This window comes from Equus asinus, chromosome 8 (genome assembly GCF_041296235.1).
Source record: "Equus asinus isolate D_3611 breed Donkey chromosome 8, EquAss-T2T_v2, whole genome shotgun sequence".
Classification (NCBI taxonomy): domain Eukaryota; kingdom Metazoa; phylum Chordata; class Mammalia; order Perissodactyla; family Equidae; genus Equus; species Equus asinus.
Genome location: NC_091797.1, coordinates 28,765,305 through 28,777,551, shown reverse-complemented (window position 1 = coordinate 28,777,551; position 12,247 = coordinate 28,765,305). Strand labels below are relative to the sequence as shown.

The following is a 12,247-nucleotide window of genomic DNA, read 5'->3' as shown; positions in this document are numbered from 1 at the left end:
AGCCAGTTTCCCTTTTTAAATGCAGCTGCTCTTACCAGTGGATTATCTTCCAGAGATGTTGAGATTCTGTGCATATGAGCGTGCGTACTGTCTAGTCCAAGGGCCTGAAGATTTACCCCATGTTTTTTTCTAGTAATTCTATAGTTTTAGCTCTCACATTTAGGTCTTTGGTCCATTTTGAGTTAATTTTTGTATATGGTGTGAGGTAGGGGTCCAATTCCATTCTTTTGCATGTGGATATCCAGTTGACCCAGCACCATTTGTTGAAGAGACTATTTTTTCCCCAGTGAATTGTCTTGGCACCCTTGTCAAAATTCAATGACCATAGAGCTTTGGGTTTATTTCTGGACTTTCAGTTCTATGTATCTCCATGTCTAGCCTCACGTTAGCACCACACAGTTTTGATTACTGTAGCTTTGTAATAAATTTTGAAAGCAGAAATGAGAGTCCTCCAACTTTTTCATGATTGTTTCAGCTATTCAGGCTCTCTTGCATTTTCATATGAGTTTTAAAATCAGCTGTCTATTTCCACAAAAAAGGCAGTTGAAGTTCTGATAGGAATTGCACTGAATTGTAGACTAACTGGTGAGTATTGACATCTTAACAATATTAACGTTCCAATCCATGAACACAGGATGTCTTTCCATTTACTAAGGTCTTCTTTCATTTCTTTCAATGATGTTTTGTAGTTTGCAGTGTACAAGTCTTGCTCTTCTTTTGTAAAATTTACTCCTAATTATTTTATCCTTTTTGATGCTTTTGTGAGTGGAATTGTTTTCTTAATTTCATTTTCATACTTGGACTGTTCATTGCTAAGTGTATAGACATACAACTTATTTTTGTATACTGTCTTGTATCCTGCAACTTTGCTGAACTCTTATTAGCTCTAATAGTTTCTTGTGGCAGATGCCTGATTTTTGGTGGACATGTGACTGCTCATAATATAGACTACACCTGCAGCCTGCCTTGCAGCTTGACATGGCCAAAGGATAAAGTTCTGGCCACTGAATATGAATGAAAGTGACGTGTGTGACTCCAAATTGTCCGGGCCTTGTCTCCTTTTCCCCCTCTCTTTTGACTGAATAGAATCAGCCATCTTGGGCTGTCTTGCAAAGATCTGCCATCTGTTTCTGTAGACAGAGTTTTACTGGAATATGGGCACACTCATTTCTCTATGTACTGTCTACGGCTGCCTTTATGCTATGACGGCAGTGTTGAGTATTTGGGACAGAGGCCTATGACCTGCACAGCCTAAAATATTTATTTTCTGGGCCTTTACAGAAATAGTTTGCTACCCCAGGCTTCGAGGACTCTCTACAGGAGGATTTTATGATCCTGTCTTCCTAGAGTTGGTTTTATAGTCACTGGTATTTGAAGCATCACTGTCTTTGGTTTTACTTATATTAATTTCTGTTGCAAGCTGGCAGCTTGCTTCTTATCTTCGGCAAGAACTCTCCTGGCAGCAACAGCAATGCACATATTTTCACGGGCTTTCCGATCATAAAGAGTAATTTAGGTTTTATTAGACTGATCTCTCTCTCTCCTTCCTGTAATTTGCCTTCCTGTTCTTGAATTCTCTGTTTCGAAGTTCTTTGCTTCCTCTGCAGCTAAGAGCTTCTGCCTCCTCCCATTCAAACTCTCTAGCGTCGTCTTCTTCTGCAGAGCTCCCGTCTGTGCTGACACGTAGTTAGGGTCTCTGCTCTCTGCTGCAAGTTTCTGCATTTGTCCTCTCCCATCGCTGGGGCAGAATGCAGCTCTTGTCTTGTAAGCTCTGGATGAGCTTACCCCTCATTACTCAGTTTGGATTAGAAATGGTCTCTTTTTCAAGTGTAGTATTTTTTTTAGTATAATTTATACACAATAACATACTCTGATATTAAGCGTTCAGTCTGATGAATTTTGACAATCTTATACACCTGCGTAATCACCACTCGAAACAAGGTGGAGAACATTGCCTGTGTGGCTTTTTCCAGTCAATTCCCAACTCTACTTGCCAGAAGCAAGCACTGTTCTGATTTCTGTCATCACAGATCAATTTTTCCTGTCTTGAATTTCACATAACTATAAGCAAATAGAATGTACTCTTTTGTGTCTGATTTTTTTTCCACTCAGCATGACATAGTGTTTTTGAGATTTATCCTGGTGCCTGTATCAGATCGTTCCTCCTTATCGCTGAGTGGTTTTCTAGTGTGTGGATGCATAACAGTTTGGTGATCCATTCTGCTGTTGAAGAGCGTTTGAGTTTTTCCAGTTCAAGTACAATATATATTTTTTTCCTGAGGAAGATTTGCCCTGAGCTAACACCTGTGCCAATCCTGCTCTATTTTGTATGTGGGTTGCCACCGTAGCATGGCTGCCAATGAGTCGTGTGGGTCTGCACCCGGGAACTGAACCCGGGCCGCCAAAGCAGAGTGCACCAAGCTTAACCACTAGGCCACAGGGCCAGCCCCTGAGTACAATATTTTTTAACCAGAATTTTGTTCATGGCCTTTATCCAACTTTACAGTGTTCTCATCTCGTTATTGTCAACTGCATAATGCAATTATTCAAAACTTGAATTTCTTTCTTTCTTTTTTGGAAGTGAGAGTTTCTGGCTGTCAATCCTGCCTGCCCATTAGAATCACCTGGGGAGCTTTTAAAAAAATCCCAACAATCAGGCCACACCTGAGGCCAATTCCATGAGGATCTCTGGAAGTGCGGCCCAGCCTCAGTGGTTTTAAACCTCCCCAGATGATCCAGTGTGCGGCCAGTAGGACAGCTCTTGTGAGAAATCCCCTGGAGATGTGGGAAGGCTTCGAATGTTGCTCGCTCGCTCATCTTCACTTCCTGTAGTAGCTGCTCCGAGCTCTTCTTAAGTCTGGTACTTTTTGTTCTCTTGAATTTGATGACATTCAAACTGCATCTTCTCTCTACTTGGTTTTGTTTCTTTAAGGGCTTTTCTTTTCCTTCCTACAGTTTTACTAAATTCCTTACTACAAGCTTTACATTCTCTTCCCCATCAGTTCCCCCAAATAACAGGCAAATTTTCCCTTTGCATTTGCTCTGAGTCTTCGAACCTTCTAGAAGACTGAATTTTAAAGCCCTGGCACCTCTTTGGGTAAGTTCTCCTTTTGTACTTTGGTTTCTTCAAAATAGGTCACAGCTGCTTTGCTCTTTTGGTCATAAAATGACATTTTAAAATAACTTATTTTATTATTTAAAAAAAGATTTCTGGGCCAGCCCCAGTGGCTAGTGGTTAAGTTCTGTGCGCTTTACTTCAGGGGCCTGGGTTCAGTTCCTGGGTGCGGACCTACGCCACTCATGTCTCAGTAGCTGTGCTCTGGCAGTGTCTCACATACGAAATAGAGGAAGATTGGCAACAGATGTTAGCTCAGGGCGAATCTTCCTCAGCAAAAAAGAAAAAGAAAAAAAGATTTCTGCAGAGCATATTGTTCAGTCACTTGATATCTTCTACTTTTTACAGAAAAGAAAGCTCCCTGGAGGAAAATGGCAAATGCACTGAATCCCAGTAAGGCATGATAATTATAGGCTCCCAGGCGCCCTGTGAAAACCAGGGGTTCTGTATCCAACACAACTTTACCCTCTTTGGCTGTCAGGCCAGCCTTCTCTTCTGTGTTGTTTCTTGGCCAAATTTTGAAGCATTCATGTCCTTCAGCTGGTGGGCAGGCAAACTGCCGGCCTCTCCTAATAGCTGGAGTCTATTCAGGCTCGTCCTGAAGGTCTTGTTCTGCCTTCTTTGGTGCTGTCTTGTCATTTCTCTGCTGGGCCATGACCCCCACGTCCTCATTTGCTGTTGTCTTCGTTTCCAGTGTCTTCCGGGCTTTGCTTGCTCCTGCACGGATCCCAGGAGCAGCCAGGGGGCCGACTTTTCTCCACCGCAGGTGTGCCTGTGTCTGTCTATACCTGACCCAGTAGGCATCACCTCCAAGCGTGAGGACTCTCCCACCTGGCCTCTCTGCCTCCCAGCTGTGGATGTGGAGCGGGGGAGTTCCAGGGTCAGGTAACTCGGGCAGGAGGCAGGAGGAGGACTGGGGACATTCCAGTGCTGGCCTAGGGGGGAGGGGGCAGTGGGCATGGCAGCCCTGGGTGCTGCCAATAAAGGGGTGGGTTGTCTGTGGAGACTTGTAATTTCACCTTGTATTGATTTAGGCGGTCCAGCTTGAAGAGATAGCTTGTTTCCCTGTTTAACGACCTCCTACTTTACTCTTCTACCTGTGACTTCTTTCTTAGATCAGAGCAAGGTTGCAAAAGGTAAAATTGAGGAGGCAGATGTAGAAAATTTAAAAACGATAATAAAACTGATTAACTTGTTTGCATTTTACTGTAAAACCTTGCACTGGCAATCTTAAACCATGTCCTTGATGAAACGCTCCTCTCTCCTCTCCAAATCTTGTGTTACAATTGCTTGGGCATTGTTGAATTTCAATTAAAAAACCAAATCCATCTGTATGCTTCAAACTGGCATATTTTTATTATTTATGCTTGACAGCCTACATGGAGCTAATTTGGAGACCTCCCAATTTATACAGTAGGAAACCTCCCTCCACCCAACACACACACACAAACTCATCTCTATGGGTTCATTAGGAAAGTAGGTCCCTAAAGGTCTGGAATCCTTCAGTTTCACCTCAGGTGGAGTTTGTCTCCAGCCTCAGCTGTTCTACATATTCCTGTATTTAATTAGTGAATGTGAAATAATGATGCACAGTGGTTATAAAAATGATACAATAGAACTGGAATAATTTCAATTCTGTCAGTCTATATGATCACGTAAAGTTTTTATTTTGTGGTTAAAATTTAAAACAGCAAAACAGTATAAACTGCAAGGTGTAATTTTTTTTGGTCAATGCAAATTTAAATTCATACATGAAATATTTTACTTAATTGATTTTTTTAAAAATTTTGAAGTTATGCTTTTTTGTGTGTTTTTTTTAAGGAAGATTAGCCCTGAGCTAACATCCACTGCCAATCCTCCTCTTTTTGCTGAGGAAGACTGGCCCTGGAAGTTATGCTTTTTAATTGTTTTAAAACTGAAGAATGAATCAAGATAATGATTATTACTGATTAGAACATAATTATTACTGAAAATAATTTTGTTTGTAGAGAAGAGGGTGTTAAAATGACCCACTGTGGGTATCAAATGGATCAGTTAAGCCAGTGAGCGCAGATGTGGGAGTCCTCAGTCTCTCTTGGGTAGCTGGATTTCACCTTTGAGTATTTTCCTCAGGAAGGGCTCATGAGAACAACATTCCTTGAGTTTTGCAGGTTCAAAAATCTTTGGTATGGGTACAAAGGTCTTGGGTTTCGTTTGCTTCTTGCAGGATCTTGAGGCCTTGCTGGCTGCACTGTCCTCCAGCATTGAGTATGGGCGCAGGGACGTGTGAGCCCAGCCACATCCTTCTGACAGATGACTTGATCTGTTTGCCTGTCGGTTCAGAGGATTTTTTTTATCTTTACTAGCATTTGGAAGTGTTGACCATTTCTACCCATTTTTACTGGGACACGGGCTTTCAAGATGTGTCACCCTGCGTTCTCCTATGGCCGGAAGCTGTTTCAGGATTCTGTCTCTGAGTCCATTCTTTGGATCTGCTTCTTAAGGGACTCTGATCACGTGTATATATGGGCTCTCTTGCCCATTTGCCATGTATATCTTTCCTTTTAAGCCTCTTTAACTATTTCTGTTTCATTTTGCTCACTGTTCACATTCCAGTCCTCCCAACCCCCCTCTGTGTCTTGGCAGCGTCTCTGTTCCCTGGGATATTTTCAATTTCATCTTCTCTTCTCCTTTTCCTTCACTTGTTCCCTGGGTGTTGTCAGCTCTCATTTTGACCCTTTGTTGCCTTACCATTTTCATACGTTTTTTAGTCTCATGCTTGTGCTCTGCTTTCATGCAAGAGTTTTTTTTTCTTTCTAATCTAAGATGGAATATCAGATTGAATTTTTCACCTGCTCATTGGTAGCCATTTTCTAGTAAGTGTTGCCAGCTTTCATATTTATCCTGCTTCTTTCCTCCTTTTAGGATCTTTACATAGGTCCTGCATGGGTTCCTCTTTGATGATTCATCTATGACAGAGGTGAGCTCTTCAGGTGGAGAAAGAGCTGGGGCCCTTTTCCAGGCCAGCAGGGCTTTTCCTAATGGCCTGGGGTCACTATAGGCTTTACTTTCCTCAGCCAATAGAAGCAGGCAACCACAGGGATATTCACAATGCAAAACCATGGATATTGGCAAAAACAGCAGAGTAAAGGTCTCCCCAAATTCTCTCCTCTATAAAAGCAATGAGAAAACTGGCAGAAATGGTCAGAATTAACTTTTCTCAACTTTGGAAATTAACTAAAGGCTTGCAGCAATTCAAGAAGCGTGTGTGCAAGAAAAGTGTCAGTCTCAGTAAGCTTTTTAGTTGGTTGTTTGTTTTCATTGTCGTGAAGTGCACAGAACATAAAATTTGCCATCTTAACCATTTTTTAACTGTACAGTTTGGTGGTATTAAGTACATCCACTTTGTTGTGCAACCATCGTCACTATTTATCCCAGAACTTTTAATTTTTTTTTGGAGGAAGATCAGCCCTGAGCTAACATCTGCTGCCAATCCCCCTCCTTTTGCTGAGGAAGACTGGCCCTGAGCTAACATCTGTGCCCATCTTCCTCTACTTTATATATGGGACGCCTGCCACAGCATGGCTTGATGAGTGGTGCCATGTCCGCACCCGGGATCCAGGCCAGCAGACCCCGGACCGCTGAAGTGGAACGTGAGAACTTAACCGCTGTGCCATCAGGCTGGCCCCTCATCCCATAACTCTTGTCTTGTAACATTGAAACTCTATACCTACTAAATAATAACTTTTTTCTCCTATCCCCCCAGCCCTTGGCAACCACCATTAAAATTTCTGTCTATAATTGTGACTACTCTAAGTAATTCATATAAGTGGAATCATCCAGTATTTGTCTTTTTGTGACTGGCTTATTTTGTTAGCATAATTTCCTCGAGGTTCATCCATGTTGCAGCATATTTCAGAATTTCCTTCCTTTTTAAGGCTGAATAACACTCTGTTGTATGTACATATGTCATTTTGCTTATCTAGTCATTGGTTGATAGACGCTTAGTTGCTTCCACGTTTCAGCTATTGTGAATATGCTGCTATGAACGTGGATGGACAAATATCACTTCAAGGTCCTGTTTTCAATTCTTTGAGGTCTGTACCCAGAAGTGGGATTGCTGCATCATATGGGAATTCTATTCTTAATTTTTTGAGGAACAGCCCTACTGTTTTCCACAGTGGCTGTCCCATTTTATATTCCCCCCAACAGTGCACAAAGGTTTCAGTTTATCCACGTCTTTGCCAACACTTGTTTCTTAATCCTCCTCTTTTTGCTGAGGAAGACTGGCCCTGAGCTAACATCTGTGCCCATCTTCCTCTATTTTCTATGTGGGATGCCTACCACAGCATGGCCTGCCAAGAGGTGCCATGTCAGGACCCGGGATCCGAACAGGCGAACCCTGGGCCGCCAAAGCGGACGTGCACGCTTAATCACTGCGCCATCAGGTCAGCCCCTCTTGTTTTTTTTTTTTTTGATAGTAGCCATCCTAATGCGTATGACTTGGTATCTCGTTGTGGATTTGATTTGCATTTTCCTAATGATTAGTGATACTGAGCATTTTTTCACGTGCTTATTGGCCATTTGTTTATCTTCTTTGGAGAAACGTCCATTCAAGCCCTTTGCCCAGTTTTGAATTGGGGTTTTTGTTGTTGTTGACTTTTAGAAGTTCTCTATCTATTCTGAATATTAAGCCCTTATCAGATACATGATTTGCAAATATTTTGTCCCATTCTGTGGGTTGCCTTTTTACTCTGTGGATAGTGTCCTTTGATGCACCAAGTTTAAAAATTTTCATGAAGTCCAATTAGTCTGTTTTTCTCTGTCACCTGTGCTTTTCGTGTTATATCCAAGAAACCACAGCCAAATCCAACGTTGTGAAGCTTTTGTCTTATCTTTTCTTCTAAGATTTTTATTGTTTTAGGTCTTACATTTATATCCTTGATCCAGTTCAAGTTAATTTTTGTATATGGTATTAGGTAATGGTTCAACTTCATCCTTTTGCATGTGGATATCCAGTTTGCCCAGTACCATTTCTTGACAAGACTATCCTTTCCCCATTGAATGGTCTTGGCACCTTTGTCAAAAATCATTTGACTGTATAGGTGGGTTTGTTTCTGGGCTGTCCATTCTATTCCATTGGTCTGTATGTCTGTCTTTGTGCGAATACTACACCATTTTGATTATGATAGCTTTGTGGTAAGTTTTGAAATCAGGAATTGCGAGTCATTGAGTTTCGTTCTTTTTCAAAATTGTTTTGGCTATTCAAGGTCCCTTGAGATTCCATATGAATTTTAGGATGGGTTTTTCTATTCCTGCAAAAATTCTCATTGGGATTTTGATAGGGATTGCATTGAATCTGTAGGTTGCTTTGGGAAGTATTGACATTTTAGCAAGATTAAGTCTTCCAATCCATGAGCACAGGATGTGTTTCCACTTATTTCTTCCTTAATTTCTTTCAGGAGTGTTTTGTAGTTTTCATTGTGCAAGTCTTCCACCTCCTTGGTTAAATTAATTCCTAAGTATTTTATCCTTTTTGATGCTATTGTAAATGGAATTGTTTTTGTCATTTCCTTTTCAGATAGTTCATGGTCTGAATATAGAAATGTAACTGATTTTTGTGTGTTGACTTTCTATCCTGCTATTTGCTGAATTCATTTATTCTAACCGCTTTTTTTGTGGAGTCTTTAGTGTTTTCTATGTATAAGATCATATCATCTCCAAACAGAGATAGTTTTACTTCTTCCTTTCCAATTTGAATTCTTGTTATTTTTGTTCTTCCGTAAGTGCTCTGGCTAGAACTTCAAGTTCTATTTTGAATAGAAGTGGTGAAAGTGAGCATTCTTGCCTTGTTCCCAATCTTAGAGGAAAAGCTTTCAATCTTTCACCTTTGACTATGATATTTGCTCTGGGTTTTCATATATGGCTTTTCCTAGGTTGAGGTGGTTTCCTTCTATTCCTATTTTGTTGAGTGTTTTTTTTTTTATCATGAAAGGATGTTGAATTTTGTCAAATGCTTTTTCTTCATCAGTTAGATGATCATGTGTGTTTTCCCCTTCATTCTATTGACGTGGCATATTACATGGATCAATTTTTGTATGTTGAACCATCCTTGCATTCCATGAGTAAATCCCTCTTGGTCATGGTATATAATCTTTTTAATATGCTTCTGAATTCTGTTTGCTAGTATTTTATTGAGGATTTTGCATCAGTGTTCATAAGGGATATTGGTCTGTAGTTTTCCTTTCTTGTAGTGTGTTTGTCTGGCTCTAGTATCAGGGTTATGCCAGCCTCAGAGAATGAGTTAGGAAGTGTTCCTTCCTCTTCAATTTTTTGGAAAAATTTGAGAAGGATTTGTATTAGTTCTTGTTTAAATATTTGGTAGAATTTACCAGTGAAGCTGTCAGATCTAAGACTTTTCTTTGTTGGGAGATTTTTTTAAAACAGAGATATAATTGACATACAACATTGTGTTAGTTTTAGGTGTACAACATAATGATTTGATGTATGTATATATTGTAACATCGTTACCATAAGTTTAGTTAACATCCATCACCACACATAGTTACAAATTTTTTTTCTTGTGATGAGAATTTTTAAGTTCTACTCTCTTAGTGACTTTCAAATATACAATATAATATTGTAACTCTAGTCACAATGCTGAAAATATATCACATTTTCCATTCGTCAATGGACACTTAGGTCGTTTCCATGTCCTTGCCCTGTAAATGTTGCTGCAGTGAACATGAGGTTGCAGATGTCTTTTTGAGATGGGGATTTTGTCACCTTCAGATAGATACCTAGAAGTGGAATTGCTGGATCATGTGGTAGTTCTAATTTTAATTTTTTGAGAACCTCCATACTGTTTCCCATGGTAGCTGTCCCAATTTACTTTCCCTCCAACAGTGCACAAGGGTTCCCTTTTCTCCACATCCCTGTCAGCATTTATCTCTTGCCTTTTTGATAATAGCCATTCTAACATGCATGAAGTAATATCTCACTGTGGTTTTGATTTGTATTTCCCTGATAATTAATTATTTTAAGCACCTTTTCATGTACCTGTTGGCCATTTGTATGCTTTATTTGGAAAAATGTCTATTCAGCTCCTCTGTGCATTTTTAAACTGGATCTTTTTTTTCTGTTGAAGTGTAAGAGTTCTTTATATATTTTGGATGTTAACTCCTTATCATATGTATGATTTGCAAATATTTTATCCCATTAAGTAGGTTGTCTTTTTATTTTTTGATGGTTTCCTTTGCTGTACAGAAGCTTTTTAGTTTGATGTAGTTTCACTTGTTTGTTTTTGCTTTTGCTTTTGGTGTCAAATCCAAAAATCAAGGCCAAGACCAACGTTAAGGTTTCCTTCCATGTTTTCTCATGGGAGTTTTATGGTTTCAGGTATTACGTTCAAGTCTTTAATGCACTTTGAGTTAGTTTTTGTGTATGGTGTAAGATAGTGGTCCAGTTTCATTTTTTGCATATGGCCATCCAGTTTTCCTAGAACCATTCATTGAAAGGACTGTCTTTTCTCCATTGTATATTCTGGCACCTTGATCATAAATTAATTGACCATAGATGTGTGGCTTTATATCTGGATTCTCTATTCCATTGATGTATGTGTCTATTTTTATGCCAATACCATACTACTTGGATACTATAGCTTTGTAACATAGTTTGAAATCAGATAGAGTGATGCCTCCAGCTTTGTTTTTGTTCTCAAGATTGCTTTGGCTATTCAGTATTTTGCAGTTCCATACAAATTTTAGGATTGTTTGTTCTATTTCTGTGAAAAATGTCATTGGAATTTTAATAGGAATTACATTGAATTTGTAGATTGCTTTGAGTAATATGGACATTTTAACAATATTAATTCTTCCAATCCATGAGCATGGAATATCTTCCTAATTATTTGTGTCATTTTCAATTTTGTACATCAATGTCTTATAGTTTTCCACGTACTGGTCTTTCACCTCCTTGGTTAAGTTTATTCCTAGGTATTTTATTCTTTTGATTTAGTTGTAAATGGGATTACTTTCTTAATTTCTCTTTCTGATTGTTTGTTATTAGTTTATAGTAATACAACAGATTTTTCTATATAAACTTTGTATCCTGTAACTTTACTGAATTCATTATTAGTTCTAACAGATTTTTGGTAGTATCTTTAGGGTTTTCTGTATATAAGGTCATGTCATCTGAAAATAGTGACAGTTTTACTTCTTTGTTTCCAATTTGGGTGCCTTTTTTTTTCTTGGTTAATTGTTCTGGCTAGGACTTCCAATACTATGTTGAATAAAACTGGTGAGAGTGGGCATCCTTGTCTTGTTCCTGATCTTAGAGGAAAAGCTTTCAATTTTTCACAATTGAGTTTGATGTTAACTGTGGGTTTTTCATATATGGCCTTTATTATATTGAGGTACATTCCCTCTATACTCACTTTGTTAAGAGTTTTTATCACAAATGGATGTTGAATTTTTTCAGATGCTTTTTCTGCATCTAAGAAGATAATCATATGATATTTATCCATCATTTTGCTAATGCAGTGTTATCACATTGATTGACTTATGGATGTTGAACCATCTTTTTTTTTTTTTTTTTGAGGAAGATTAACCCTGAGCTAACTACTGCCAGTCCTCCTCTTTTTGCTGAGGAATACTGACCCTGAGCTAACATCTGTGCCCATCTTCCTCTACTTTATATGTGGGACGCCTACCACAGCATGGTGTGCCAAGCGGTTCCATGTCCACACCTGGGATCTGAACCAGCGAACCCCGGGCTGCCGAGAAGCCAAACATGCAAACTTAACCACTGTGCCACTGGGCCGGCCCCTACTTTGCATCCCTGGAGCAAATCCCAGTTGATCACAATGTGTGATCCTTTAATGTATTGTTGAATTTTTTTACTAAAATTTTGTTGAGGATTTTAGCATCTATGTTCATCAGGGATATTGGCCGGTAGTTTTCTTTTCTTGTGGCATGCTTGTCTGGTTTAGGTGTCAGGGGAATGCTGGCCTCACAAAATGAGTTTGGAAGTGTTTCTTCTCTTCTATTTTTTGGAAGAGTTTGAGAAGGATTGATGTTAATTCTTGTTTAAGTGTTTGGTGGATTTCACCAGTGAAGCCGTCTGGTTCTGGACTTTCTTTGGGGGGAGGTTTTT

The 12,247-nt window shown here is 39.4% G+C and overlaps 1 long non-coding RNA gene across 2 annotated transcripts in view; it reads left to right on the top strand.

Annotated features, from left to right (window-relative positions):
• LOC123288283 (uncharacterized) overlaps nt 1-12,247 on the top strand; it is a 138,003-nt gene that overhangs the window by 15,372 nt on the left and 110,384 nt on the right. For both annotated transcript variants that reach the window (XR_011505012.1, XR_011505011.1), the window contains exon 2: nt 7,444-7,542. This is a non-coding gene — a long non-coding RNA (uncharacterized lncRNA). The remainder of the gene's footprint in view (nt 1-7,443; nt 7,543-12,247) is intronic.